We start from the raw sequence: 5,730 nt of genomic DNA, 5'->3' as shown, positions 1-5,730 counted from the left end.
TTCTCTGGTCTGCTACTTCGGGTAGACCCGAATGCTTGTAACAGTCTTGCTGACTTGCTGCTTCGTTTTTTTATAAAAACTAGTTGACCCGTTGCGCCAAATGGCGTAGAGACCCGCTAAAGCCATGTTCGCGATGAAAAAATTATCCATGGTTCAATCACCTTTAATAGGACACATGGTGGATTGTTATCCATGGTTCAATCACCTTTAATAAGACAAATGGTGGATTGTTGTCTATAATGAAATGTATACACATTTTAATTTTATAGCACAAATATTTGCTACCATGAGACTCATTTGAAATCATGTTCACATTGAAAATATTGGTATTTTCTAGTAACTTCGTGTTCAAGCAAAACATACATAGGGTTTTGTTTAAAAATATACGTGCCTTTAAAATCATGAGTGCTTTGGCCCATACACATAGTAGAATACAAAGAGGCCTGGGGACTACATATCAACTCCTATATTGCTCTTAAAACAAAACAAAAAAACCTAAAAAAATAAAATGATCGGGTTTAAAGCCTGAAAGAGAAGGTACCACTACATTTCTTAGAGTCACGAATTGCTGGTACAAATTATGTGCAAATGCAAGATGCCTAAATACATTATATAGGGAATGACTTGCTTCAGAAACTGAATGTCAATAGTGGCACCATGAAAAGGAGAGTGGAAGAATCCAAAGAAAATACTGCCTTCCAGAGTTAATCTTTCTCCAAGTGAAAAGAACCAGCATGCATTGTCACCTAAAGAAAAACAGGATCCACTTTGTAGAAAAGAATTCATGCCATGTGAAAGAATCTAAGAGTTGACGCTATGGTTGGTGGACCTTCCATAACAGAGAGACTTGCCATGGGTATTGCTTACTGCATTATGCAGTTTCAACATAAAAGATAACCAAGAAGGCATTAGTACGGAGTTAAAAGTAGAAAATAAGTGTTACTTGCTCAAGCCATGTGATGCAACATGACCAAAAAATGTTATCTAGCAGACGGAAGCATCTCAGAGGAAAACATATGGTAATGAATCGAACATGCTTACATTGTCGATGCCCCAGAGAAATAACGATTGGACTGAATCATATCATACATCAGTTGTAAGAAGAGAATGCTTCTCTGATAAGGACCTCTTTCTTGAAAGTCTCAGCATGCCACAAGACACAATACCTAGTTTTGTTCTGATTCTAAACATCCTTTGTAATCAGAGAGTAGCTGCAACACCTGGTGTTAAACATGTCGCTACCACTGTCCTGTCGAGTCAGCGACATTCAGGTTTAATCAATAATTCATCTACAGTACACAACACTGTTAACAAATAAGAAATATAAATGGCCATATTCCATTGCGCCATCTGAGGAATAATAATGGCTTTGAACTAGCTTGGAAATGGCACCAGTGTAACACAGTATGGCATCAGTGTACTGCACCCTTCTCCAGCAATCCATTACTATAGAGTGTAGCGATGTAGTGTACTGCACCTTCTTAAGCAACCTGTCAGGTGTAATTGATAATATGAAAGGAAAGTACTTGAGCATTTAACAACATCAGGTTGGATCCAACTATGCTTACTGGAGAATGACATTAGTGTAATAAGTTTTCCTTTTAAATGGTGCAATACACTAAAAAGCAATCTATTCATGTGTAACTGATGTACACTACACTTGAGCTGTCAACAACTAACCCACGACTATACTTGTTGGAGAATGGCAACTCTCATTTTAAATCTAAAATAGTATGAAAGGGAAATGTTTAAGTATTTGACAACAGCTAGAAGAAGAAAAATAAATAAATAAATTCATTGGTACCCGAGCAACCATTCAGGAATTAATAGAACTACCCTAGATATCCGACTTGAGCCCCACATAAGATTAGCGTGGATTTTATGAAATGTTACCGTAGGCACGATGGTCTAAACTTGACACCCTCTAAATATAACATTAACGGGACCTCCTGTGAGAATTGTACTCCAACCATCATGGGAAGGACAGACCCAGTGCATAGAAGCTCCCACACAAGGTGGGGTCTGGGGAGGGATTATAGGAACCTAGTCTTACCCCTGCGAAGTGCAATGCAGAGAGGCTGGTTCGAACCCAGGACCTCTTGGCACAAGTGGGGAGGACTTCACCACTGCGCCAGGCCTGCCCTCTCCAACCATCATGGGAAGGCAATGAAGAATTTAGTACAGAAGATTAAATGTAGCCTCCTACAAAATGTTTTCTAGTAGTGATGATATATGTTATACAACTTTGAAATAATGTCATTTGATTCACCTCTTATACATCTTTCGAATTTCTTTATCTTGAAATCAAATATGAACTATGCTGATTCATTTTTATGAATTAATATAGAAAGACATACATAGGTTAGAGGAAACGGGAGATTATTTATGAATCATTAACATGTTGCCAGAATTAGTATTCATGCAAATATTGGCCCTGATTTTTTTCTTTGTATATTGACTGCTCATCTCTTCTTCTGGGACGATGTCACTTGATATACTTCATCGTGATATTTAGCAGTGAAGAGCAGCAAGCAGCACTTATTTCTCGTGGTAGTTTTCGTATTTTTGATAGAGGAGAAATAGGACAGAGGAGAGCCGAGTAGAGGAGGGGCCATGGGAGGACCCCTAAATTAGGGGAAAAGATGCTAGATCAATCTGACCTCCTTAGTGAGGAGGGGCAGAGGGAGGAGGCTCTCGTAATCCAGTTGGCCTGAAAACTATGTAGTGCACACATTTACCAACATATTTGTGGGAAATACACATGCCTAAAAGAGGGCAGATTCAAAAGTGGAACTTGTACAACACAGTAAGCAGTAAACACATAAACAAAGCAAGCATTTAAGCACACTTATTCACACCTTGCCTGATTCAGTGCTATACCGGTTGTCACGAAAGCATTCAAACTGACTCGATGACCCTATACACTGCATCTATCATTAAGTAGAGGAGAAGATCGTAAAGAAACAAAATAAAGGCATTCACCTGCATCATATTCCGCCTTGTATTGATATGAATATGAAAGCCTTCAATAATTAAAGAATTCATAGTTGAGGGAATCTGATATTAAGTTCGCTAGTTCTTGTCTGTCCCCATATGCATCACCATCTATACACATCGAAGGTCACTCTGGTAGTCATCATGGTAAAGGGGTTACCTTGAACCTTAGCAAAGCAGCAGTAATCAACGGCTCGAGCAAGCACCAGATCATCTTGACAACTTTACGTGCAGCCACACCTTGCAACAAAGAGAATACAAACATTAAAAATAGGAGAACATGTTATGAAGAAGACCTCACAAGGCTGCCAATAACGGACTCCTGATATGATCATTCAGTTACTATCATCTTATATATGAAAATGAGATATTATGACACAGTGGCAGGAGCAAGTGGTAGTGGATCAAGCTTCGAGTTCAGGCACTTACATTGCAATAATCTGACTTCCTCCTTTTAATTGTGATCAAACATACTTAAGGGAGTGTCTGTTCGAAAACCAATGAACAAGCCTAAACATGAATGGTTCCAGTAGACTTGATAACTCATTCAGGCTTAAGTGACCTTGAAGCGCTGCTATCTAGAGCCATGATCGCCACACCAAGAACTCGCAGGAGATATGGAGGAGCACGTCACAACAATGCCCTTGCAGATAACTCACGACACCTTCACACCAATGCCTCCAACCTACATATGAGGCTTTTCTAATTAGGAACTATATGTAAAGAAACAAATTTATCTGTTCTAACTGAGTCTCAAAAGTGATCAAATTGAACCATATTCAAAATTCATAAAAAATAACCAAACCGGAACATGTCCAAAAACTATAGCTCTAATAAAAGGATGCCTTTAACCATAATAGCCAAGAAAGTAAACAAATTCTTGTGGATTAACTTGGTGACTTAGACAAACATGAGATCTGGAAATAATACACTGGAATAAAGTGGCCATTCTCACAATGTCCATGGAACTGAAACCACCATGAGTACCAGTGTTGAAATTACGACAAATCTCATTATTCCAAAGTAGAGCCAGTGCACTTCTTCTTAGCAAAAGTTAAATAGGTCTAAAACTCTAAATAATCAGTAATATAACACACCATATGTTGAGTGAAATCCGTCTTTTGGGTTGAGCAATTAAATAACTACAAAGATCTTGCAAAATCACAACATAACAAGAATCTGAAGCTTTGTTGAGTCCTTTTTTCTATAAAACATAAAGCTTGATGTCAATAACCTTACCTACGCCCAATCATAAATCGAATGGTGATTTCCTTCTCCTTTTCCATTTTTGACATTGACCAACTCAGTTATCCCAAAAAGTTCCTAAGCCTTGAGGTTCCGTGGCTTCCTTCCATCTTCACCGGCTGGTACTGGACAAGGGGATTCCATTCCACTACCGCTAGCCTACAGACCGTCCCTGCTCCCGAAGAGTAAGAAATAGCAGCAGGAAGAACAAACTGAAAATAGAGTCAGATGGGAAGAGTCATTTCACCTTAGCGTTGAAGGCAAAAATTCGTGGAAAGAGGTCAGTGGCGAGAAGGCCATGGCGGCATCGTTGACGTAGGACAGCGGTGGCATGGGGAAAGGCAGATCCAGCGCCCCGACCATACATGGCGTCCCCTGCATCGACCTCCTCCCCTCTGCTCTGGCGATGACCAGCCCCCGTGCGGGCTGTGCTCCTCCAGCGATTCCAAACTCCTTCTGGCCTCACGCCTCCACACCCCCTCCTCTGCGCCCCCGGGGAGGCCCCCTGGATCCAAGGCTTCCCCCGGCGGCACGCCGTGGTGGTTCCCCGATTACCGTGGAGACATCCTCACGCGGCTTCCTCATGACCTGGAAAGATGGGCACCTCGGGCAGCAAGGGGTGGGGGTGAACTGGGGAGACAGTGGAGAAGGTCGGGGCGGAAGGAAACTGGCCACCTGCACGGACGGAGTCGGTGGACGGAGGAGCCGTAGCGGCGGCGGCGGCTGACGACGGAGGTCGGATGGAGGAGGGGTAGCGACAGCTGGATCGTAGGAAAGGGGGCTAGGGTTTGTGGCGGCTGAGGAGGGAGAGAGATCGAAGAAGGAGGGAGGGGTTGTGGCGTGCGGGGCGATGGGATTGGACCAAGGTGCTTTCGAGGGCATGGCTACCCACGCTCCCGCAAATGGCGCGACGCGCACGCGGCGTGCGGGGAGAGGGCACACCCGCACCTCGAAACAGCTTACCCAGCCAACAGGCACGGGACAAGAGCACACCCATCATTGGCCATGTGAAGTTAACACGTGGTCAAAACAAGCAGCGAGAGCAACGAGCATCTAACGGCTCAAACGAAGCCAAAAACCAAACTGACCACGATCCAATGGCCAACGAAGCTTGCCATCGAGGGAACGCCTTAGGAGCGAGTTGGCTAGCTTCTTTTTTGTTTTAAATGGGGTGGGGGAAACCCCTTTTGATCAAAAAAAAATTCTATAGAAATCCTATAAATTACTGTAAACCAAAGAGGCCTCCCTCGAAAAAAAGAAGAAGACAAAGAGGCCTCGCGGGAATTGAGTTGCGTTATGTTCCATTTTTCTTTCTTTCTTTCTCTGTAATTCCATTTTAGAAATTCGATTGCCCTGCTGCAAATGACGGAAATGCCCCGGAACAGCTGCCGCGCACCGGCATTCCCTCTGCGTCGACGGCCACCAACCAGCTCTCCTTCCTCCTCTCACCTCCCGAGCAGATCACGCGGCGAGGGAACGAAGCCAACCACC

General features: G+C 43.1%; 1 long non-coding RNA gene across 2 annotated transcripts; it reads right to left on the bottom strand.

Moving 5' to 3' along the window:
• Positions 1 to 1,000: 1,000 nt before the first annotated feature.
• On the bottom strand, positions 1,001 to 5,162 carry LOC123162083 (uncharacterized). 2 transcript variants are annotated; one of them, XR_006481037.1, is made up of 4 exons: positions 4,487 to 5,162; positions 4,234 to 4,398; positions 3,424 to 3,679; positions 1,001 to 3,234 (listed from the first exon to the last, which is right to left on the bottom strand). It is a non-coding gene; the product is annotated as an uncharacterized lncRNA (long non-coding RNA). The 2 variants fall into 2 exon arrangements; XR_006481036.1 differs by having other exon boundaries at positions 4,234 to 4,411; positions 4,487 to 5,160.
• Positions 5,163 to 5,730: the final 568 nt, after the last annotated feature.

Source organism: Triticum aestivum, chromosome 7B (genome assembly GCF_018294505.1).
Source record: "Triticum aestivum cultivar Chinese Spring chromosome 7B, IWGSC CS RefSeq v2.1, whole genome shotgun sequence".
Lineage (NCBI taxonomy): Eukaryota > Viridiplantae > Streptophyta > Magnoliopsida > Poales > Poaceae > Triticum > Triticum aestivum.
Note: the sequence above shows the minus strand (reverse complement) of the source record. Positions and strands in the feature narration are given on the sequence as shown.